Genomic DNA, 26570 nt, shown 5'->3' on the forward strand with positions numbered 1-26570 from the left:
TTTCTCGAACACGTATCGTTGTTTGAGAGCACAATAGGGTGATGGCGTTACACGTTGATGTCTGCAGGGTTGCTATGGCCGGTCGGTATGCGGAAATCGGAAAGACTGCCCTGTGTGTTCAAAGTTCGCTCCGTCACAGCTGTTTCGAAAAGTGTATTTCCATCTCCCATTTTGCGAATTTACTCTCTTTCGCATTTCTCAAAAACCACCTCAAGACAGCGGATAAACTTTTTTACGAATTGGAGGATTCTTATGCGAATTTTGGTGTTTCCATCACCGTTTACTGATTCGATACTTCAAAGTTTGCATAAAATCAGGGGGATGGAAACGAACCTACAAAGCTTCTTCCAGGGGCGTAGCTAGAAATTATAATTAAGGTGCGCCTGTGAGATTTTGGGTGGCCAAGTTCACAGGTTTTTTCCTGGAACACTGTTAGAATAACTGCTGCAAGTGTCCGGTGGAAGCCAGGGTCTGGAGCGCTCGATACGTGCTGCAATAACGGGAGCACTGATTTAGGCTCGGCCGTCTCTTATCAAATGCAGTACAAGGACCCTGGTTGGTTATTTGAGACCTTCAGGGGCGGAGTTGGGCACTAGTAGCCACCGGGAGAAACCTCCCCGGTCCGGCCCCCCCCCCCCCCAATGATATAATTATAATTAAGAAAATAAAAATGTGTAAAATAGGCCACAGTTCTGCTCTGTGCGAAAGCGAATTGGCGCTCCGAGAATTGGCTCACTTCCTTACAAGACCGGTAACCATAGCAACGCCGGTAAACAAAAGCATTCCGGATGGCCGTAGTGCTCCCCCGCACTACAGCCATCCGGAGGCGCACAGAGCTTTTGTCCGTGATATTATCTATAAAATTATATTATACTATTATAGAACGTTATAAGACGCTGTCACCGAGTGTGAGGAGAGTTGACGAGAAGATGGCGGTTGACCTAGTTTCAAAGTTTATACCGTTTATACTCGGTAATACCCGTGTAACATGTTCACACGACTAATACTACATGTTCCAAATCTGTTAACATATTCTCCATCCATTAAAAGAGAACGATCAGTTGAGTCATTAATTCGTCTGAAATATACCAGCCAGCACATACACATTTGACTAGCAGCTTGTGCTAGATCCCGCCTAGCAATAACGTCAATGGTGGAGCTCTGGCTAACTGTTTTTCTGTCAATTCACCTGCGCAACTCGTTAATCCCCCTCCAGCATCCGCTTCTTCTTTATTCTGGCTTTTCCAGCCCCTCCTTTCTCTTTTCTCTTCTTGCCTTCCATGAGTGCCACAACAAGCAAAAGCAAGCAACCACAAACTTGCTTGCCTTCTCTGTCTGACGTGTCTTTAGGGTCATGCCATTAGACGTGGGGCCGCTCATATATCCCCCTACATTTCCGAAAATTGACCTGACCTGCAAGCTGTTTATTGGATAAACGCATTTCCCAATCCCAGGAGTCTTTGCTCCATTCTACGTCAATTCAAGAACAAACAAATTAAATTAAACTGTAGTTCGTATTATTTATTTATGGCTATGAAAGTTCTGTAACGCCTGAATAATGAAGAATTAAATTAGGTAAAAAAATATAATATAAAAAAAAAACATGAATGAGACATAGAGAGTAAGCAAGTGGTATAAATATTGGTTGGATGTTCTTGAAACATATTTTGTCTATTTCGGGGATTTTCACGGCGACTTGACGGGGAATAAATTATGCCGGCTTGCAGACGCCTTGCGGCCGCTCACAACTGTATGCCGGTCCAACTGACTTCGCAGGCCGCTACACAATTGCGGGCCGGTCCACCTGACCTCGCAGGCCGGCCGGCCGGGAAATGTCCCGACGGCCACTCCGCCTCTGGAGACCTTATACGATGGGTGTATCAACAAAATAAAATAAATGACAAATGTTACAACAAACAGGTATTAGATCCATAAAGTCTTATGAACAATTGTCAGTGTTGAAGCAATTTGGTTTTCGTACTTTCCAATTCATCATAATGATTCATTTAACTGACAAAAAGGCTAAAGCTATAATGTGTTGCGTAAGAGTTTACTCAATATTTTCTACTCTACTGCCTAAAAGGCAAATTAGTGGGCAGAGTGCTATTTTCACTTTCAGAATATACGACAAGTTACAGATCACATTTTTCCAAAATCTCTTTACTGAGCGGCAATGCCACATTAGATGTATCAATGTTTCTGCCTCTCCGCAACCATGCCAACACAAATGGGAGAGGGATTTGTCCATTTTCTTTAATCTGCTTGGTGTTATATATGCCCTGTGCAAGAATTTTATATCTTACACATTTGGATAAAAATGTGTTTGTTTGGTAAGTGTATCCCACTGAGTATTACTCAGGGGTAAGTCCTGCTCCCATTTGTGTTGAATAGAGGTTAGGCTGTCAAAGGATGCAATTGTCAACAACTCGTTTAATCTTGACACTGTTCTCCTCCCTGATGCAATCTCCCTCAGTTTTTTGTCCAGATTTAAATCCAGTGTTCTTTTGAAATAATTAACACCAAAATTGATTTTAATTGTATGCATGCAAAAAAGTCGACATCTTTTAAATCATATTGCGCTTTTAAGACATTAAAGGGTACCATATAACCATCTATCACTATCTGACCGACTTGGTTTAAACCTCTATGTTGCCATGATTTGTTTGTTAATGTGTTTCCACCCGCTTTTAATACAGGGTTACTCAATATAGGGCATGATGGTAAGTATGCTCTATTGAAAGGGAGACGCTTCTGTTTAATTTTTACTACCTCACAGGAAAATTTAAGAGGATTGACTATTTTCAAATTGGTTTTGGGGTAAAACCATGAAGTGGTTAGGGAGAAAGATTTGCCTTGGTTGGCAAAAAATAGTTTTGTCATCCCATTTCCAACTCCCTAACTGACTCTGGCCTGTATAGGCCCACAACAAAGGGAACCTAGCATTATAAGCAAGATAATAAGAATAAACATCTGGGACTCCCAATCCACCTCTTTTCCTCGATCAGGATAATCTTTTGTAACTGATTCTTGGTTTTTTATTACGCCACAAGAAATCTGTGAATAATTTGTTAATTTCTTTGAACCAGTAAAGAGGCAATTTAAGAGGAATTGCTGATATAAGAAACAATAATCGGTAACCCTTCCTTTTACAGTCCCCTAATTACTAGGTATTTACCCGGTACATACATGGTAAATCATAGTGTATTACTGGGTAATTACCACTGGTAATAAGAAGGTAAATACAGAGGTAGTTACCCAGCAAATACATGATAAATCATAGTGTATTACTGGGTAATTACCACTGGTAATAAGAAGGTAAAAACAGAGGAATTATCCGGTAAATTATAGTGTATTACTGTGTAATTACCACTGGTAATAAGAAGGTAAATACAGAGGAATTACAGCTGAAGTACTAAGTAAAACCTCCACTATTACCCATCAACTCAACTAAGTAGCGTGTAGTTGTAACTGTTTTAGGTTGGTAATGTGGTGTAACTGTTTTAAGTAGAGTTTGGGAGACCTGTAGGATGTCGTCAGAGGTGGAACGTCAGGGTAGGAGGGGCGGCGGGAGTTGAGTAAGGAGAGGCACTTGGTGAAATAAACATTCACGCTTTACAGTTGGACTCCTCGCAAGTTATTTAATAACACGACATGGTGTCAGAAGTCCTGTAGTTAGCGTGAGGGAGAAGCCACGGAAAAGGACCATTTTAAACCTGCGAACTAAAGAAAGAGAAGGTTAGGATGAGCGACGGAGAAGAGGATAGCAGCAGAGGTCGGCAGCCAACGGCAGCAACAACGGGACCATGCGCTACATTTAATATCCAGCCACCGGAATCCTTCGACTTTTCAAAGCCGCAAGAGTGGGATAAATGGATCCGGAGATTCGAAAGATTTCGCCTGGCAAGTAACCTAAATGCAAGCTCTGAAGAGAACCAAGTCAATACATTGATATACTGCATGGGGGATGAAGCGGATGACATCTTACGTGGGCTAACTTTAACGGCTATTCAGGAAAGCACTTACAAAGGGGTACGTGATGGCTTTCAAAGTTTCTTTGTGGTGAAGAAAAACGTAATTTACGAGCGTGCTAAGTTTAACATGCGCATACTAGGGGTGAAACGGATCAGTGTGTCCACGGTTCGGTTCAGATAACCGTTTTGGGCCTCGGTTTCGGATATGGTTCGGATTAGGATCATGTCCGTGATAGTAAAAAGGCAGACTTTTTTTTGACGGAGGGTTTGGGGGAGAAACACAAAAATGAATGAGACCCACAGGCTATTTGCAATGTGTTAATTGACTGCAATCAGACAACTTGCAAGGCTTTTTTGTGCAATAAATGTTCCCCTAAATGCATTTGAAAACATGGTGCACTGACACATGTAAGGGATAACGGCCGACGAGGCTTAGAACTCTGGCGACGAGCGCAGCATGAAGCCAGAGTTGCCTCTACCTGTCCATTATTTCCATCGAACCGGTCGACCTCGAAGGCCGTTATCCCAATCCCAACAACCTATTACAGCTACCTCATTGGCTCGGGCAGCACTGGAGAGAATGCATTCCGCTGGGTCCTAAACACCCTTTTGTATCGGACGTAGGCTACAGTAGGCAAAATACGCTACATAAGGCAATGCCTTCATGAAACCGAAATCCGCGGATCTCCAGAATGCTCCGAACTGTGGTAAACGAACCGAACGGATTCGGATACAATTCGAATCCGCTGCAGGCCTAGCGCATACAGAGAGAAGGAGAGCTAGTAGACTCGTTTGTCACTGCTTTATACGCGCTAGCAGACCATTGCAGCTACGGTGTGCTACATGACGAGCTTATCCGAGACAGACTCGTTGTTGGACTGTTAGATAACTGGCTGTCCGAACGCATGCAGCTGGACGCAGACCTTACCTTGGACAAAGCTGTTAGAATGGCACGCCAAAGCGAGGAGGTCAAAAAGCAGCAAGTTTCACTGCGGGGTGACACCAGAACACAGGCAAGTGATGCTAAGTCTGTGGATAGGGTCAGAATGCTCAAGACCAGCAAGCCTGCTACAAACAAACCTCAGCACGTAAATGAGCCACACAATGCCCGAAATAGCATAGGGAAAGCGCAGTGTTACAAATGTGGCAGTACTCCATCTCATCCTGCACGAGATTGTCCTGCAAATGAAAGTAAATGCCATGCATGTGGCAAAATGGGTCACTACAGTCGCGTGTGCAGAGCACCAAAATCTGTGCATGAAGTTGAAGAAGAGGAGGACGATGCAATCTTCCTTGGCAGCATCACAGCAAATGGTGAACCATGGACAGTCAGCATAGGCATCCATGACAGCAGTGTGACGTTCAAAATCGATACAGGTGCCGACGTCACAGTCTTGCCACACGCTGTGTTCCTGGAGATATTCAAGAACAATCCACCAATACTCCGAAAAGCAACAAAGCCACTCTTGGGGCCAGGTAAGAGTCCACTGGATGTTGTGGGCGTTGTTAGGCTGCTGCTGAGGAGAGTTAAGAAAGCAGAGATGGAGGACGTATATGTTGTGCGTAATCTACACACTGCCTTGCTGGGAAGATCCGTGAGCTGTAAGCTGGGGCTGGTTGCCAGACTGGACAGTGTCACTGTGGAGACATTAAAGCAAACCTACCCAAGAATATGCAGCGGACTTGGAGAAATGCGTCAGCCATACGCCATAAAGCTGAAACCAGGGGCTCTACCGTTCTGACTCAAAACACCTAGGAGGATCCCATTGCCATTGATGGGTAAAGTCAAGCAGGAACTGTCCCGCATGGAAGACCTCGGGGTGATATGCAGGATTGAGGAGCCGACAGACTGGTGTGCTGGTATCGTGGTGGTGCCAAAAAAAACAGGTGCTGTACGCATATGTGTTGATCTCACTAAACTGAACGAGTCAGTACGTCGGGAGAAGTTTATCCTGCCATCAGTGGAAGAAACACTGGGAATGCTGGCTGGAGCCAGAATTTTTAGTAAGCTGGATGCGAATATGGGGTTTTGGCAAATTCCCCTAACAGATGATTCAGTGAAATTGACAACCTTCATCACACCCTTTGGACGCTTTTTCTTCAAGCGTCTTCCTTTCGGGATAGCATCGGCTCCCGAGCACTTCCAGAACAGAATGGTGACAGAGGTCACAGAAGGGCTCGAGGGTGTGGTGTGCCACATAGATGATGTGCTGGTGTGGGGACGTACACAGGCAGAGCATGACGACCGCCTGCATGCTGTGCTGGAGAAGATCCAAAAGGCAGGCATCACCCTGAACATCGAGAAATATGACCCGTCAAGGTCAGAGGTGAGCTTTCTAGGCCATGTGGTCTCTGCCAGCGGCATCAGCCCAGACCCAGTCAAGACAGAGGCTGTAAAGAGGATGCAGGAACCGACAACAGTGAGCAAAGTAAGATCCTTTCTCGGCATGGTGAACCAGCTGGGCAAGTTTATCCCGCAGCTGGCGGAGAGGGACAAACCCCTGCGAGATCTCCTGTCGAAAAAGAACTGCTGGATGTGGGACATTGAGCAGGCCAAAGCATTTCAGGATCTGAAGAATGCATTGACGTCGCCACCTGTGCTAGCCATGTACGATCCTAACAGAGAATGCAAGGTTTCAGCAGACGCATCATCATACGGGCTTGGAGGAGTTCTACTACAAAAGTGGGACGAAGAGTGGAGGCCAATAGCCTACATGTCGCGGTCTCTCACTCCAACCGAGCAGAGATATGCACAAGTGGAAAAGGAGGCATTGGGACTGACCTGGGCCTGCGAGAGGTATCGCAACTTCCTGATTGGAAAACACTTCCAGCTGGAGACGGATCACAAGCCTCTCTTGAGTATCCTGGGGACTCAAGCTCTGGATGCCCTACCTCCTCGGATCCAGCGCTTCAGATTGCGTCTGATGCGCTATTCCTACTCCATATCTCATGTGGCAGGGAAATGTCTGTGGACGGCAGATACACTGTCACGGGCGCCAGTCGAGAGAGCAGAGACACCAGCTGAGAAAGAGCTGTTTGAAGACACTAATATCTACGTCGACATGGTAATGGAGAACTTATCTGCGAGCACCAGCTATCTAGCTGAACTGCGAGACGAGCTGCAGAGGGACAGTGTGTGTGCACGGGTGATGCAGCTGTGTTCAGAAGGATGGCCAGCCCATGGCATTAACGAACCTGCACTTAAGCTGTACTGGTCTGAACGTACTCTTCTCACAGTTCAGCATGGTCTACTGTTGAAAGGACAAAGACTCGTTATCCCCTCAACAATGAGAAATGATGTTCTTGTCAAGCTGCACGAAGGTCATCAAGGTGTGGTCAAGTGTAGAGAGAGGGCGCAACAGTCTGTATGGTGGCCAGGGCTGAGCCAGCAGCTGAACGAGGTGGTTCTGAACTGCCGGGCATGCTGCCAGGAGAGACAGAACCACAGGGAGCCGCTGACGCCAACACCGTATCCAGGCCGACCATGGCAAAAGTGCGGAGCAGATTTGTTCGTCCTAGAGAGCAAAACCAACCTGCTAGTAGTGGACTACGCATCAAGGTACGTGGAGATCGCACTGTTAAGCCATACAACATCTAAGGATGTGATCACTCACTTCAAGTCGATTTTTGCACGTCACGGGATCTGTGAGACACTGGTCACTGATAACGGGCCACAGTTCTCAGGAGCTGACTTTGCCAACTTTGCTGAGTCCTATTGGTTTCGTCATGTGACCAGCAGTCCAAAATACCCCCAGGGGAATGCTGAAGCTGAGAGGGCAGTACAGACCGTGAAGGGGCTCCTGAAGAAGTCGGTCGATCCATATCGTGCCCTGCTTACATACATGTCTACCCCACTGCAAAATGGATACAGCCCGGCTCAACTTCTCATGGGGAGGCAACTTCGCACCACTGTGCCTATTCTGCCTGCACTGTTAGAGCCTGCTCTTCCGGATGGAGACGCGGTACTGCTGAAGGAGGAGGAGAGGAAGAGGAGAGATGCACAACACTACAACTTGCGACACCGTGCACGGAACCTCAACAGCCTCACTCCTGGGCAGGACGTGTGGGTCACAGACCAAAAAGCGGCTGGAGCTGTCATCGGAAGTCACACCACACCTCGCTCATATCTGGTGGAGGGACCCCATGGGATCATCAGGCGAAACCGTCGTCATCTCATAGCCATGCAGCCTTCCCCAGACCAAAGCAACAGTGGTGCAGCTGAGCAGAATCTAGTAGGTGTTCCAGAACGACCTGCAGCAGCACCATCGCAGCAGAATGTTCCAGAACCACCATCTACTCCTGCAGTTAGAACCAGGTCTGGGAGAGCTGTGGTAAGACCGACCTGGTTCGACTTGTAATTTTGCTTATCACAGACTTTACAGAGACCTAGAGACAATCCAAAAAAAAAATGAAAAAGAAAGACAAATATGTGTTCGATACTGTTATTGAGCCACTTTACTGTTGCATTGTCTGAATGTAAATGTTCACGTTTCAGGGTTAGAGTGAGCATAGACAGTACAAGGTGTTTTGCATTGTAGTTTGTATTTTCCTGTTCCGAAGCAAGGTTAAATTGCTGTGTGTCTGTTGTGAGTGTGAATGACTCATATAGGAGCAGACCTTCCAGCCACAGGGGCAAAATAATCCCCTAAGGTCCTGCGGAATCAATGGCAGTCTACCCATTGATTCTAGAAAGGGGAGATGTGGTGTAACTGTTTTAAGTAGAGTTTGGGAGACCTGTAGGATGACGTCAGAGGTGGAACGTCAGGGTAGGAGGGGCGGCGGGAGTTGAGTAAGGAGAGGCACTAGGTGAAATAAACATTCACACTTTACAGTTGGACTCCGCGCAAGTTATTTAATAACACGACAGGTAATAACTCCGATATTGTGTACTTCCTAGGAAATTAGGCAACCAATTCTTATAAACACCTATTATCCAAGGTTTATGTTGTTAACAGCCAAAGTTTAATGATGTACTATCTAGAAATTAGCATAGTGCTTTCCAATAAAATACTTTTTCTTAGTTATTATTCGTAGCTACACCCATTTAGAAAGGGTTTATTCGATTTACCACTATGGAATTACTTACCTGGTAACAACCTCTGCAGGAACAGTTTTCCTCTAGTGTTATGGTACATCTTCTTAAATACTGGGTACAAAGCCCTTTGTTTCCATGGTATTACCAGGTTCTTACCATATAATTTATAATAGATACATTCCATTATCCATGCAGTCAACACAAACTTGTACCATGTACGTTCTGCGACGTTACCAAGTAAAACACACCAATTTACCCAGTAATTAAGCTGAAACTGTACTGTAAAAGGAAGCCTCGTTTATTTCCATGGTATTACCAGGTTCTTACCATATAATTTGTAATACATTATTCCCTTTTACATGCACTCAACACAAACTTGTACCATGTACGTTCTGCGATGTTACCAAGTTAAACACGACAATTTACCGAGTAATTAAGCTGAAACTGTACTGTAAAAGGAAGCCTCGTTTGTTTCCATGGTATTACCAGGTTCTTACCATATAATTTGTTATACATTATTCCCTTTTCCATGCAGTCAACACAAACTTGTACCATGTACGTTCTGCGACGTTACCAAGTAAAACACGACAATTTACCCAGTAATTAAGCTGAAACTGTACTGTAAAAGGAAGCCTTGTTTGTTTCCATGGTATTACCAGGCTCTTACCATATAAGTTGTAACTGGTTATTCCCTTTTCCATGCAATCAACACAAACCATATATGTTCTGCAACATCGTTCACCAGTAGTTAAGCAGTTTAATTGTTGTTATAAAACCCCAAACCACTGTTGATGAAAGGCATATTAAAATTAAACAAAATCAAAGGCTTATCTTTCAAACAATGCATATCTCACAAACAGGCACTGAACACTGAAAAAATCGGACAAAATAAGAGCCGTCCACATCAACTCAATTTAAATGTTACTGATGGTGTTTTCATAAAACACATGACATTGTTATGGCAAGTGACCACAAGGAAGACTGCTTCAACCTCTTCAATTTGAATAAGTGGTGAATGCCATGCAGCAATCTGCCTATGGGAGCATCTTTGTGGTCATTCGCAAACCAATGAGTCCACTCGATGAATGAGAGATGACTCTTTAGTGTCTTCTCCGTGAGGTATCCCTGCAGTCTCCACATCTGGGATTTGAAGGCTGACCAAGACCTGACCAGGTACCTCCAAATCTCCCCTTCCATACTGTAATAAAGCATCAGAAGACAAGAAAATAAACATTAGGACTGTCAATTAATGAACAATTCTAGAACATGTAGAACTCAAAGATTATTTTGTTTATCAGTTAAAAAAGGATGCTGGTCCTCTGGCCATTGTGTATGGTCATATTGAAAAGAGAAAAAGGCATAGCCATAAATACAGTTAATAGGACGGGAAGGGACAGGCTGTCAGCTCCGGTTAGCACTTTAGCATCGAGCTAGCGGAGCTTCTGTCATTCAAATAACTCGGACATGTTGTTTAAAACCTATAGCACCCAATTTATTAAAATATCCGGATTTAATCGGGCTCTCTCCCATGAGTACAGTTAATAGGACGGGAAGAGACAGGCTCTGTTAGCCCCGGTTAGCGCGATGCTAAAGAGCAGCTCTACCGGAGCATGCCACCTCAACAGGTGCAAGTAATGCTGCTATCAATTTGGATTTACGAAGTGGTAAAGTCGCAAATCTCCCAGCTTTCTTGCGGCATTTCACTGAGGCACGCCCCCTTTTGGTCGTAGTATCTCGTCGCTTTCAAAGTAGAGCGAGCAGAGCTGTACAACTCGTAAAGAAGATGGCTGCACCCATAGTTAATGGGGGATGAGATGTATTTTCTTTCTATTTGTACCACGTTGGTGGTTTTAATGTCGTTTTTAAAACCTCTTACACACTTGATTTCATTGCTGCTTTAATCCGGTCACCAATATATGCATTGCACGGTCTTGCTTTGCGTGCAATTCAATGTAAAGTTTTGTTTTGAAGCTGGTTTGCTAAAGAGGCTATGTTGCTAATGATGACTAGCCTGCTACTACTCCCCCTCGTGGCCCGACAGAAACACAAATGGCAAACTGGAAGGCTGGAGCAAGGGAAATACGTCACGTTCTCGCTGAAGCTGGTCGTTCGTACCAGCGTACCATCCAAATGGATAGCAGCATTAGCCTCCGGTTTGATATTCGCCGGATATTCGGTTTACCATCCATTCGGAATCATCAACATAAGTGCAATACATTACGGGCTTAGTATGTTGAGGACGGTTTAGGACACCGTATCGCGAAAATCACAAACACATGTTGTCGCCATCGATGTCTGTGCAACAACGTCATTTACGTTCTGGCTGCTACCTGTTCTAGGGACCGTCAACAAGTTACACTCACCGACTGGTGTCAGAGACGTTACCATGGAATTGTTTCTGGAAATAAATCATATAAAATAACATAAAAATCACAAAAAAATACATTTTGTCACCTGATTGTAGTAGTAGTTGCCAATGGTGGGCTGCTACTTACTGCAGGTAACTTTGCTAATATATTGCATTATTGTTAAACGGGATGCAATTAATAATTTCAAATATAGTTTAGTCGATTTTTGTCGAATATTGAACTATTAACTGCATTATGATTAAAAAACTATATTGCAATATATTGTGTGATTAATTTCCTGAAACAATTCCATGGTAACGTCTCTGCCACCAGTCGGTGAGTGTAATTTGCTGACGGTCCCTAAAACAGGTAGCAGCCAGAACGTAAATGACGTTGTTGCACAGACATCGATGGCGCTGTCACGTTAAAATTGTACCGGGGGCGAAAATTGTACCGGCCTACGTCATCGTTTGTTTACATCCTGACAACCTGCCCGGCAACAGACTACGCGATGCAGAAAACATGTTTCCAAACGACGAAATAACATAATACAGATAGCGGATCGCTATCTGTATTATGATAGATAGCGATAACAATTGTTTTTACTTTATATTTGTATTGTATTTAATTGTTTAATCGAAACAATAAAAGAATTTGCCCGCGAAACGGCCGAACGCGTCAAATGACGCGTCAAATGACGTAGGAAGGTTCTTGAAACATAATACAGATAACGGATCGCTAGATAACACTTGTTTTTACTTTATATTTGTATTGTATTGAATTGTTTAATCGAATTTAGGTTTCATAGTCTAGCTAGCTGGTGTTAATTCAATTACCGCAATTTAATTTAGATAATATATATATATATATATATATATATATATATATATATATATATATATATATATATATATAGATAATAGATAGATAGATGGGTAGATAGGTGAGCAGGCATTTAGGAACTGTTTTGTTTTTTTCACGTTATCCCCATAACATTTATCCATTACTGTTTAGAGAAATAGATAAATACATTGATAATATAAATCTTACCATTAATTTGAGTAAGGTAAAGTTGAAAATGAAAAGAAAAGAAGCACAGGCCACATATGAATAACATTTAATTATTTGCCTCAGATATACAACTAACATTGACAACAATCTTATATGTAATGATCATGCTTCAATAGTTTCTTGATGCATGTCATTTATAAGCGCTGAGTGACAGGTCTAGCTTGTTCCAGGTTCAGGTTGATGCACCACACTTCCAGAAGATGCTGATTCTTGATGTCCCTGGTGTTCTTTGGCCCCTGCATGGTAAACTCTTCCTGTCACGATGTCTTTGAGATAAGGATAGACAAAGAAGGGAAAAAATCCACAATGAAAACAGAAATGGCATGGAAAAATGGTCTGTTTTAGTAGTAAGCCCACTCACCAACGTCAAGGTACAGACCTTTAGAGAGGTTTTTTTTTTTGTTTTTGTTTTTTTAAGGCTGACGCAACTCAACTAAAATGTATTTATAGAACAGATGTAAAAACAACAACGGTTAACGGTTAATGGTTAACAACCAATCAAAAACAGCAAAAGCGTTGAACATATATTATTGATCCCAGAAATGAATCATTTATCTTATACTGTTTAGAAGATGCATTAAATACATACAATATCCATAACATACGAACAGCAATATTGACAGTAGAACTATTAAGGAAAATCTGAATATTAACAAGAACCAAATAACTCCAGCAAAGGGACTCATACCTACCAGTCCTACTAAGGAAAAAAACTGAGCAGAGTTAGAATATAATAATAATAATAATAATAATAATACATTTAATTTAGAGGCGCCTTTCAAGACACCCAAGGTCACCTTACAGAGCATATAGTCATCATACATTTTTTAAAAAGCAAGACATTGTGGAAAAAATAAATAAATAAATAAATAAACATAAGCAATAAGAAATAAATAAAAAAACAACAACAATCAAAACAGTGATCAGTTAGACGTTGTGTGCGAGTTTGAACAAGTGAGTTTTGAGTTGTGACTTGAAGGTTGAAATGGTGTCTGACTGTTTTATGTGTGGGGGGAGGGAGTTCCAGAGCCTGGGTGCTGAACAGCTGAATGACCGGGCACCCATTGAAGTGAGTCGTGATGTGGGGATACATAGTAGTCCAGCAGAGGTTGAGCGGAGGGAGCGGGAGGGAGTGTATTCTTGGAGGAGGTCGCAGAGATAACTGGGGGCTAGGTTGTGGAGAGCTTTGTAGGTGAGGAGTAGGGTTTTGTATTGGATGCGGTAGTGAAATATGTCAAATTTCATATTTGACATATTTGACAAATATGACATATTTGACATATTTGACAAATTGTCAAATATGATTTGACAATTTGGACAAATGTATTCAGAAATATTCTGCACATGGGAAAGACAGGACTGGTGAAAGGGCCTATCACACCTCCTGCATGGGACCAGAGGTGCTTTTACTTGCCCGATGGTCCGTCTGCAGAGGCAGTGCACATCCACATCAATGGCGAATGGCTCGGCAGTGGGGGACCTCATGCCTCTAGGGAAGAGTTGCACTTCTCCAGCCTGAAAACAGGAAAAGAGGTGACTGCGCATTTGTCCTTGATGGTATTGGACTGTGGTGGGACCCTCACCGCTGCAGAGAGCAAAACTGTTGGCAATAGCAAACAGTCCACAATCTGAGCCCTGCAGTCGGACACTCTTCCCTGGAAAAGCAAGCAGACCTGTGACCTGTTCAATTAAGACCTCTGTCCTGGTGTGTCCTAGGGAGTCAAAAATGTTTACTGAACCTCCCTGGCAGCCAATGTCACTTACCGTAACCCAGTGATTTGCAGAAACATTGAGTATCTGTACAAACCCTTGTGCTGGCTCGGGCAAAGTGGACAGCAAGGCTAGGGAGGTGGTGGCGTAGAGCCCATTGATATTAGGATACCGAACCTTAAGCAGGGCCTGAGCATGGTCCATAGCACGGTCATCCAACCAAGTACTTGGGTTGCTGAGCATGGGCCTGAAGCCCTCCACCCTTTTGCTCAGTGAAGCTGGATAAGCCCGGCCTGACTGGACACTAGTGATGACAACATCCAAGTCCTGAAACCAAAAAAACAAACATCTCACTCATTAAGCAACAATGTGAGCATGTAATAGAGCAACCAAAGTATTTATTAAGTGAAATTAAGACTGACTGAAATATTCACCTCTAGTGGGTCCTCCTCCAACTCTGAATCTGCTGACTCAGTCTCAGATAGATTGGACACAGTCTCCTTGGTGGGCCAGGCAGCCTGGGATCCTAAAGGGGAAAGAAGCACCTTATCGAAAAGCTTCATAATCACTTCTCAGTATAGTCTATTAGTATAGTCTATAGTCTAGATTTTAATAATTCAATTAACATACTTCTCCGCACAGGCTTCACTGAAGCATAGGGTGTCCTGGTCTTCAATGGCTTTCCATCCAAGGTCTCCAGCTGCACAAGGTTATTGTCCGTAACCTCAGTAACCCTGAAAATATCAAACATCAATGTGAGAGCTAGATGAGTTTTGTTATATAACCATGCCTTTGATGTCTTAACCATTTTTGGGTATCTTAACCATTTACCTGTACACAGTTGGCCAATCTGGTTCCATGGTTTGACCATGCCTTCCACGCTTCCTCTCATTCTTCTTCAGGACCTCCATGCCTGGTGTGATCCTGAAGCGCTTGGTCCCCCTCTTGTTCCTCCTCTTGTAGGCCTCTTTCTGTCTCTCCTGGGCCTTCTCTATGTTGGCAATCACCTGATGCAGGATAGTTAATCGATATATGAATATTCTGCCCTCACAATTGCCTTTCTGTGCAAGACAACTAGCTTAACTAACTAGCTTAACTACTAGTGATGTCCTCAAAATAAAAATAAAAACATAAATACATAATGATAATAATATAAATAATGATATGCTTCTCATTTATAAAACACTTGCCTTGTCAATGACCTTTCCATCGCTCTCAGCCCTTGCCTGGACGTACTTCTCGATGTCCTCGTTATCTGGAGAAGCAATGTCCACATCATCTGGAAGATCTCCAGTGGTCTTAAGTAACATAGGAAAGGCAAAGGACAAGCAATAAAAGTACGTTCAGCCTCATAGAAATTATTTTTTTCACATATATACTTTTCATGTTGATTCCCCACTGTGAAGTCGTCTCCTTATACCATACAAAGTGTAATTTCCTCCCCGAAGAGTAAAAATGTAGATTTAGAAATTGTTAATATGGTAATATGAAAAAGTCAACCACTACACACCTCTGAAAACAGACGTGGCTCCCGTCCATACATCAGACGATAGGGCGAATACCTGGAAGAGGCTTGGACACAACAGTTATTTGAAAAAACAATTTCTTTTAATTGGTCTTCCCACCTCTCCTGTTGTCCATCAAGGGTCTTGCCAATGGACCTCTTCAATGTCTGATTGGTCCTCTCATCCAGTCCGTTGGTCTGTAAAAACAGCAAAGTACAAGCAAGGGGAATACAAATATGTATAAGTTAATAGTAACATTATTTAGAAGGTTATCGATATTTCTTTTATGTCAGTTATATTTCTTTATTACACAGCTTTGTTGAATATTTGATTCTCTGACAGTCTGTTATTTCTGTATAGCAGAGCGCTGCTATGAATAACAGACTTTTGCTATGGACGCAGTTCTGATCATATTCGCGTCGGGGTCCTGCATCACCCTGTTGGGGTTTATTTCTCAATAATGACCGTCTCACTGTACATTATTCCATATATAATATACACTATACCTGAGGATGGTAGGCTGATGTGATGCAGTGCTTTACACCAAACTCCTCAAACAGGAGTAGTATATAATATATGCTGTATGGGTCCATTCCTGTCTGAACACACTTCCGGTTGGGGAGGGGGTGGGGGTGGAGGGGGTATCCCTATTCACAGGGGCCACTTCCTGTTTATGTTTTATGACGGGTCGTAAACATAGTATAAAAAGGGGGCGACGGGTGCTGTAGGGTCCCCGCATTCATCAAGTTGTCTGCAGTGTTCTTTTCATTCAACATGGACTGCTCATCAGAAGAAACCCGTAGATCAGATAGTGCTATTTGGTTGTATAGGGGCCCTCGTACCCCTACACCATTGTCTTCTCCCGCCATGGACGACTCTGCGTCGAGCAATGAGGACATTGAAAACCAGATGCCTGATGGTATGTCCGTCTTTAGTACGCCTGTGTCTAACTATGTCAATAGTTGTGGAGATGCGGTACTGCTTAATGCTCCACTCAAAAGAACGAGGCCTGTTTTAGGCTTGAGAGACCGGAGTGCCGGGGATTCATTCACCCACGTTGGCGAATACGGCTTGGAGTATGTAATATCATGGGTCGATGGCTGTGTTATTTTGAATGTTAAAGATTGTGCTACAGAGTGGCGGTTGAACGTTCACGAATGGAATTTTTTCTTGGAGAATTTATGCCCCATGCTAGACGGCGTCCGGGGTACATGGCAGGCGGGAACCCATGTATTCCAATGGACCTTTCAGTATGAATCGAGGATTCATCGCATGGATGCAAACTATCATACGAAGAGACCACAGGAGTTCATTTTTTTCAGACGCTGTGTTGATACAGACGAGCTACCACAGTGCTATGATATGCATTGCGTCGGTAGCTCTCCTCTACGCACCAGTGTTTTAGAAGCTGCTGATTATTTTGATAATGTCTTTTTCATGCAGTGGGCTGATTTGTCTGCACTACGTGGAATTTTTGCAGGCCGAGGGTATTAGAACTGCTAGAATGATGGCTTGTAAAATGGTGCAGAAAAATAAAACTGCATGTAGGCTTTATCTGAGAATTGTTTTGAGCGGACAGACATTTTAAATAAAAGGATGGATAACTCTGGTCAGTGTTTCAGTATTCGTTTTTTTTGTCGCATGCATACGACATGGATAAACGGCTGCATAAGACTTATTATGATCCCTCCGGACCAGGGGGTTACGGTGGCATCAATAAACTAAGAACGGCCCTTGAGCATAGTGAGGGTGCAGTACCTCCACTAAAATATATCAAGAAATGGTTGCTGAAGCAGGATCCCTACACCCTGCATGTACCTGCACCGATACATTTCCGCAGAAATAGAGTATTGGTTAGTGGAATAGATAGACAGTTCCAGGCTGATTTAGTGGATATGGCAGAGTATGCATCCGAAAATGATGGTGTGCATTTTCTGTTGACGTGCATCGATGTATTCTCAAAACATGCATGGGTTCGTCCGTTACCATCCAAGAGGGCTATCGACGTCGCTAAAGCTTTTGATGATATTCTTGGTGAAGGGCGGTCCCCCGATAAACTGCAGACTGACGCTGGCAAAGAATTTTATAACAAGATCTTTCAGCGTTTGATGGAGCGGTACAATGTCAAACATTTCTCTACATCTAACGAGACCAAGGCCAGTATAGTGGAACGCTTCAACAGGACTCTGAAAACCCGCATGTGGAGATATTTAACAGCTGCCAACTCCAAACGATATGTGGATAAACTACAGGATATGGTCCATGCTTATAACCATTCATATCATAGATCGATAAAAATGACCCCGGCCAGTGTTGATAAAGATAATGAGAAAACAGTGTTTAATACGCTATACAAAACCACTCAAGAGCCGATGGTGGTGTTTAGATACGATGTTGGTGACACGGTTAGAATTTCAAAAGTCAGAGCTACATTTCGAAAGGGGTATGAGCAGACGTTTACAGATGAATATTTTGTAATATCGCAGCGCATTGCAAGGTGTCCTCCAGTCTATAAGCTGCAAGACTATGCAGGTGCCCCAGTCCATGGAACATTTTACGAGAAAGAGCTGCAAAAAGTTATAGTGTCTAAAAACAAGGTGTATAAAATAGAAAAGATTATAGATAGAAAAAGGGAGGGGTCTAAGAATCTGCTATATGTCAAATGGCTGGGGTGGCCGGAGGCATTCAATTCGTGGATAGCTGAAAAGACACTAGTCGATGCGTAAAGAGACATACAACAGACATACAATCCATTATAACCAGAGTGTACGATGGATAAGGAGGTGTCTGGGGGTTTCTATGTGACTCTAGCGAGTAATGCATCGGCAGGGATCTACCCGCAAAATAAGATATGGAATTTTAGAACTAAATTAGCAAAATCTATACACACCAAGCAGCCCTATGAAGTATGCCTAATTGAAGCTCAGTACCCATGCAGCTGGCATAGTTTTCCTACCGAGGACGCTACGATGACCGTTCACGATGGTAAAACGGGTCATAGGACATCATGTCTATTAGTTGGTGGGCTTTATGAGAGTATCGGATCGTTATTACTACAAATCAACAAGACTTGGACCAAATACAATCCTGGCAGTAAAGTTATACTACATCATGAAGGTATTAGAAACCGCGTTTATGTAGAAGGAGACGATCACCTATCTATCGTCTTTAGAGGAAAACTGGCTGCTATGCTGGGTTTCGATACAGGTGTCAAGCTACAGGCCCATAAATCGTATGCAGCATATGCCCCCCATCCCACCGATATTCACGGGGGGTGTTACAACATGTTCATATATAGCGACATTGTCGACCATCAGCTGGTCGGCGATAGTTATGTACCCCTGCTAAGGAGTATTAATATAACCGACACCAGCAGGAGACACTGCATTCACATGTTCGACAAGCCGCATTACGTACACGTAGCCCGAGACCCTCTTGGAGATATTGAAATCGATCTAAAGTCTGACCAGAATACAAATATAAAATTCACATATGGTAAAGTGATACTCAAGCTGCATTTTAGACCTGTAAAACAGTAGAATTCATAGCCCCATCTATAGGGATGAGGGGGTATAGACCGCCTTACGACGAGAACAAATATGTTCAGTATTATTTAAACCAAGCAGGGAGTGGGCTACCTGGCTATGAGGGTAGCAGCACCCAATATGGAGCTGGCATCGGTGGGATGTTCCGTAGCCTCTTTAGAATGGCTATTCCGTTATTTAGGCGAGGGGTTAGCATAGCAAAGCCTCATCTGAAGACTGCTGCTAAACATATTATAGGCGACGTTATGACCAACATAGCCCATGCTGCATCTACGCCCAAACAGCAGGGGTCAGGCATGAGGGTATATACCAGAAGAGCAACAAAGTATCCTCCTATAGGTTGTGGGCGTACCCGTGCACCAGCACGTCGTCGTAAACAGAATAAAAGATTGGCATCTATCAAAAAGAGAGCCAAACCTAAAAGGATCAGGAAGGGGGCAACCCGTCGTTTTAGAGGGGCGGCTAATGATATATTCATCTAGTATAGCAGGTGGGCTGAATAACAATGGCGTTGCTACATAACATGTCAGACGAATGCATTAAGAGCGAACTGGATCTCTTCTCCCTGCCTATGACGCAGACTTCGATAGAAAAAAGTACATATATTGAAATACCCCCGCTATCGGCGCTAACAGATGGCGGCCCCATAGAGTTCTTTGTATCGGCCAGTAGCGAAGACTATATAGATCTAAACAATACGTATTTACACCTGAGGATCAAGATTACTAATCCTGATGGAACAGACTTGGCGCCGGCGGCACCCGTTGGACTGATTAACTATCCAGGATGCACGTTATTCTCTCAAGTAGATATTACTCTGGGTGATAGGCTTATCACCCAGTCGTCAAACACCTATCCGTACAGAGGCATAATAGAATGCCTGCTAAACTATGGAAACGGAACATTAGACACCCAATTTGGTTGTGGTCTATTCCAGAAAGACACACACGGACATATGGACGAGATTCTTCCTGGAGGTCTCAATCTAGGCTTAACGACAAGGAGTGAATATACGGGGCGAAGTCGTATAGCGGAGCTGATATCCCCTATACACGTCGATATGTTTTTTCAGGAGAAACTGATGATTAACGGAGTTGATCTCTGTATGAGATTCATTAGAGCAAAAAATGATTTCTGTCTCATGTCCGATGGTGCTGTGAAATACCGTGTCTCTATAGTGTCTGCAAATGTTTTCATTAAAAAGGTATCGTAGCACCAGGCGTCAAGCTGGCACATGCCCGTGCGTTAAACCAGGCTAACGTTAAATACCCTGTTGATAGGGTATGTCTAAAGAATGTATCCATCGCTGCGGGCAGCCGTATATGCACACAGGATAATCTATTTCTAGGACAAATACCCAAGATGGTTATTATAGGTTTTGTGAATAACGAAGCATTCACAGGGAGCTATGCCAGGAATCCTTTCAGATTCCAACATTTCGGCATTGAGTTCTTATCCCTATATTGCGACGGTCAAGCATATCCCTCTAAACCCTTTCAGCCTGACTTTAGAAATGGCCTCTATACTCGAGAATATTTCCAGCTCATTCAGGCAACAGGTCGTCAGCTCAAAGATAGAGAAATAGCTATTAATCATAAGGAATTCGGGGACGGGTATGCATTATTTTGTTTCAACCTTGAGGCAGATGAGGGCTGTGGGCAACATGTATCGCTAGTCAGAACAGGGAATGTGAGGCTAGAGGCACGATTCAGAGCAGCACTGGCTACAACGGTCAATTTGATATGTTATGCAGTTTATGATTCTGTTATAGAAATATCAAATAGACGGCAGGTGCTGTTGGACTATTACTGAAAAAGTCGGTGCGATATGAATACTATAGAGCTAACAGCAGTGTGTCAGAAAATGGCCCACACGGCATATTTTCTTGGTGCGTTACCGTGTAATCACCTACCCCGGGAAATTCATCAGAGACCTGTAATGATGGTGGTCAACACCGAACCTTCGCATTTGGCCGGTGCACATTGGCTAGCTATTTATATTACAGATGAGAAACAGGGTTACTTTTTCGACTCCTACGGTAACCCTCCCTCATACTCTGAGTTTCCTGAGACCATACAGCGTTTTCTCGATCAGCACTGTATAGATGTTGTTCATTCTACACAACAGGTCCAGGATCCGTCAAGTACAGCATGTGGGCATCATTGTGTTTTTTTCTTGTTTAATATGCAAAAAGGGGTATCCTATCAAAAGTTTTTGAAAATGTATGGGGATAATTTACCCCGTAATGATGAAAAGGTTTATGACTTTGTTAACCGTGTACAACCTAATGTCTGTAATGAACATGATATGACGTGTGTGCAGTCATGTGTATGCGGATGTAACATGTAACACGTGTTGTTATGTTTGTTTTCTGTATTGATAATAAAAAATACAATATTTTGATTACATTTTAGTCGTACTGTTTTCTTTTATTTTTTACGGGTAACACATACATTTAGATACATGATTTAAAATGGTAACCACTTGGCCATATGCATTCCGGGGGAAGTATTAGATGACAATGGCTGCTTGCGTTTCCTCCTTTTATCAGACGAGACAGGGACGGAGGCCATCGCATTGTCGTCCGTAGTGACGGGACTATGCTTATACATGTTTACAGTTTGTCTGAGCTGCTTATTAGGGATAGACGATAGTGGTATATTATTACTGGCTAAAGATTTCAGAAATACATTCCAGCCCTGTGGTCTGACAGATTCGACAACATGGTAAGGGGCGGTAACATTCTTTAAAAAATCAAACATATGGGACCCCTTAATAGTTTCGCCTTGTAATATGATCTCCCCCTTGTCCGTCCATGAAACATTTTTAGATTTCTTTAAAGAGTCCAGGATATGTCTGGTATTGCTCTTGCTTCTGACGGGTATATGTTTCATTATATCCTTATAAATATGATCGCCGGTGCCATCATCGTCATCAACACCATGCCGTGCCGACATAGGCGTATGAACTGGGTCCCCCTCAGCAAGTGACAGAGTTAATTCTCCGTGTTCGCGTTGCCCTTGTTTTATCATGGATAGATAACGCTGCAGGACAGCACCGTACCTGGCCGCTTTTTCATATAGGTCTGTATCGGGAGTGTTCAACACCATCGCAATGGCCTTATCCAGCTCATTTTCAGCAGTCTGTCTAACAGAATCCCTGGGTTGGGTATGCTTTAAGGCATCGAGTTGATGTTGAGGAACTAGATACATCTTGTGCGTATGATCCATTATAATCACCCGCCTCTTGAGAACAGGCTTGTAAACAACGGTATGGCCACAGACAGTAGGGGTAGAAGAAATCCACCAGTCTGATTGATTAGTCTTTTCTTTCTAGATATTAGTACATTTTTATTGGCGAGTATTCTGAGGTCCTTCTTTCGTCTACGCAATTTCGTATGCTGGCGTGGAGTCAGAGGTATTTTGCCCTGTAAAATGTTCAAGGCTATTTCACACAGCGAGTTGATAAAGTCGGCGTTGGCTGTCCTGAGGATAACTTTACGCTGAGCCGGAGGGGGGCTATATAGTTGCTTAAGACTCTCACGGTTTCTACTTATACGTTAGGACATGGTCTTTTGGGCTAATCACTTTGGCTCTCTGAGTGTATACAACATGTCGGTCTGACAATATATCTGTTCTAAGTCTCATGTTGTCTGGGGTCATGGCTTTAAAGTCTACAAGCAGATAGCCGTAAGGCATGTCGGTAGCATCGTTGAAGGCTTCTAGAAAATATTTTGTCTTGCATGGAAACATCTGTTTGGCTATCAACATAATCTGATATTTGTCACGAGGGTTCTTAAACAAAACCATGTAATTGGTATTTAGACTAATTGTACGGCTGGTTTTACCCTGCATAAATAAATTCTGAACCAGATACATACAGCTGAGATTACGATGGTGTACATATTTGGTAAAAACGTACTGAACCTCTATATTATTGCATGCATCGTTCATCAAGTCGTCAATAATGAGCAGATTTCTAGTATGGACTGGTAAGATTGCATCATCACATAGAGATTTGGGGATCCCTTCTACAAAGTGAATGTTCCTTATTTTAAGCAAATCATCATATATGGGCTGCCAGCATGAATAAACATATACTATATTTTCAATCTTTTCTGAGAATAACCGATCCATATTTTCAATGACTGTTTTGACAAAGTAGGTTTTGCCGCTGTTTGAAGGTCCCGATACTACCATGCTGAACGGGTGTTGAAGTCTAGGGTCGAACGTAGTGTGTACAGCAGCCATCTCTGCGGTCTGTGTGCACCCCCTCTGATGGACGGATGTATTGTGACCATAGAACCGTGAAACATTTGACAGTTAACATTCTTTATTAACACCATCATGATTATTAGCACAGTCATTCATCATTAATACATGATGCCTAAAAGAGTATATACAGATACAATATGAATACAGAAATGATTAAAATACAAAAGATGAAAGAAGAGAACATGGATCATTTGAAAACAATAAAAAAACAAAATAGTTAATAACATGATTATAGCATAGTATGATTTGATTTTCTTAACACAATATGCATACCCCCTCAAAAAATATAAAATGATTAAAAACATGGATCATATGAAAACGATATGTAAAAAAGAAGAAGAAAAAAAACATGGATCATGTGAAAAAGCGAAAAACAATAAACAAAATAGTTAATAACCGTAAGGAAGCGTGGTGTAGTCGGGGAAGACCCTGCGTTTGTTGTAAACTACCCTAAGCCGTTTAACTACAGTAGCGTTTTTAAGCAGAAACCTAGTCTTATCTCGCTGGATGGTATCTACTGTGGTGGTGATGTCGAGGGTTTGAGGCCGTTGGTTGACAAAATCATCCAATAGACATTTCAGTGTCTGCTGGGTGACCACTGCAGCATTTGCCGCATTTAAAGTCACCCCTTTGCTTTTGACGACAGACTTGTGGTGACGGGTGTGGTATGCATAGCTTTTAGGACCTGTTGAGACATATTCGCTAATGTAATCCTCCTCTTCGGTACCATACAGATCACCATCATTTATCTCGTCGGTCAAGTCGCCCAGATAAGGGCCTAAAGGGGGTACCCAATCACCCTCCTTAGAAACAAATATGATGCTGTCTGTGTCACAATAGAGGACACGTTCCTGTAGTTTGTCTAGAAGATCGTAGAGCATGAGCCTGGCATGGGCGGTAGTCACAGCCCCCACAATCACGTTGACATCCCGCGCCCTTGCGAGACGTGCATCTAAGTGTTTCCATTGTACAAGGGCCACAGCATCAGAGATAAAGCAAAAGTGACTAATGTGATAGCTGTCGCTAAACATGAGCTGAGTGAACCTTTCAGGTTCAGAAATTAGCTCGCAAGTGGGTAGGTCTGGGCGTAGTGAAAAGCGACCCCACAGACTGTTTAGAATCAACTTGTTGCAATTACGCATGGCCTTGTTCACACACATGTTGTCGCGATCCAGCAGTATGCCTTCCTTTGCCAGGTAGTTTTGCACATACACCCGCTGTTTCTCCGCAGTATCCACTGTGCTGGGGTATCCTGAAGCCTCCTGTTTACGCTTGAGAAACGTTTTGACATACCCTTTAAACAGAGTCTCTGACCGTTTGGGGTAGTGCCACACCTCATGCATCTGGATTAACACGTAGCCCATTTCAACTGCTTTTTGTAGCTCAAAAGTCACCCAGGTGCCTGTCAGAGCCCGTTCATCGTTGCTGTGATGACACGCGGCTGTCTGATTGAGCTCAGCGGCACATGTACCACAGAGGGGAAACATCAGCTTCCCATGACACCTGTAAGGTAGCACAGGATGGTAAAGACCTCTGGGGGGCAACACAGTGCATTTGATGATGCCGAAATACCCATCCAAAGGACCAAAATTCCTGAAAATGATCTGGGGGTGCCCTACAGGATAAGGACAGCGGGCCTGTACTGTGGGGTAGAGAGAGGTAAAGTCATAGTAGCGTATTTTCTCACCGGGCTCGGCCTTGTGATACATTTTGATGGCGTTGGTGCGACCCCCATAGAGAGAGTCGCGAGGATCAATCCTGGGTTGTATCTTCAGAGTAGCCAAGAATGCCTGCACTGCAGCATTGGTCTTTTTCAGACGGTGCCACTCACACTCCCATATGACCACGACTCTTAAACCATGATCTCTTTTGAGAGCCTTGACTTTGAGGTGAAACTGCACCCACAATTCGCCATAGGTCTTCTTGAGGACAGGGTTCTGGTGTCCAGCGTTGTAACAATGTTCACACCCATGATAAAAGCATCCTGCAAATTCATAGGCTGTGTTTATAGACGGGGCATGTCCGTCTAGGAAGAATGGCCCATATTTAGCCTCTCTATGGTTGAGAGCATGCCGAATCTCCAGGCTATTGGAGCGGGATAGATATTCAAGCCACTGGATGGATGCACATGAGAACGACTTTTTCTTTTTCCTATAGACCCCCTCGTAGGTCAATGCCAGGACGTTTTTCTTCAAGAACGACTTTTTGAAGGTGGCCATGCACGCCGAAGCCAGGGTGGCATAGGCCAGGGGGTCTATATTGGCACACTCTATGAAATTTTCCCTGTAGATCCCACACGCTGTGTACAGGATCATCACATCGTTGACACAGTAGCGACGCAGCTGTTTCTGAAAGTCAAATTTTTTGTGTCGTACAGATCTGTACCAAATAGCGAAATCTGTCATTTGATCGCTAGTCATGGAATCATAACCATAATATGAGATCTCAGGGTAGGCACCGACATAAGACTCGTTGGCCCGTGTGTTGAATTTATGAGGAAAATAACCTTTTACCATATCATCAAAATCCAACGCCTCCGGTCCAGTCGCATGGGCAAAAAGCTAAACGAGTCGACCCATCTCTGATGGTAGGCGTCATCACGCATCAAAATGACTCTGCTACCCTTCATGACTAAAACGGGTTTAATACCCTGCTTGGTCATGTAGTCCAGGACGATATAGTTATCAAAGCCCGACGCATTGTGTGCCACAAATGTATACAACGTATACTCCCCTGTTCTGTAGCGTTTCACAAACTCTCTTACACAATCTAGACCGGTAGCATACCTTCTGCATACATGCCCCCACCCCCCACATGTCCTACGGCCGACAAATGAGATGTATCGCCGGTTGCGTCATACCTCATTGCCATCTCTTCAAGTTCTAAATCCATAATGCTACCCCCACTATCAGATCTACGCCGTCTCTTGGGATTACCGTCTATAGATTTGAATTTCCTTTTTCTAGGGCTAATGGCGTTATGCATAGTGTACAGCTATAGTTTTTTATGCCAATAGATAGAAAAAAAAAAAAATAAAATAAAAAAAAAAATATATATATATATAAATAATAATATTAAAAAAAACAAAACGTTAAGTAGTCAGGTATTAAA

General features: G+C 43.2%; 1 long non-coding RNA gene across 1 annotated transcript; it reads right to left on the reverse strand.

Annotated features, from left to right (window-relative positions):
- Nucleotides 1-15330: 15330 nt before the first annotated feature.
- Nucleotides 15331-16172, reverse strand: LOC115555101 (uncharacterized). Its single transcript, XR_003978819.1, has 3 exons — nucleotides 16147-16172; nucleotides 15646-15837; nucleotides 15331-15433 (listed from the first exon to the last, which is right to left on the reverse strand). It is a non-coding gene; the product is annotated as an uncharacterized LOC115555101 (long non-coding RNA).
- Between the last annotated feature and the right edge of the window lie 10398 nt (nucleotides 16173-26570).

The sequence above is a fragment of the Gadus morhua genome, chromosome 12 (genome assembly GCF_902167405.1).
Source record: "Gadus morhua chromosome 12, gadMor3.0, whole genome shotgun sequence".
Taxonomy (NCBI): domain Eukaryota; kingdom Metazoa; phylum Chordata; class Actinopteri; order Gadiformes; family Gadidae; genus Gadus; species Gadus morhua.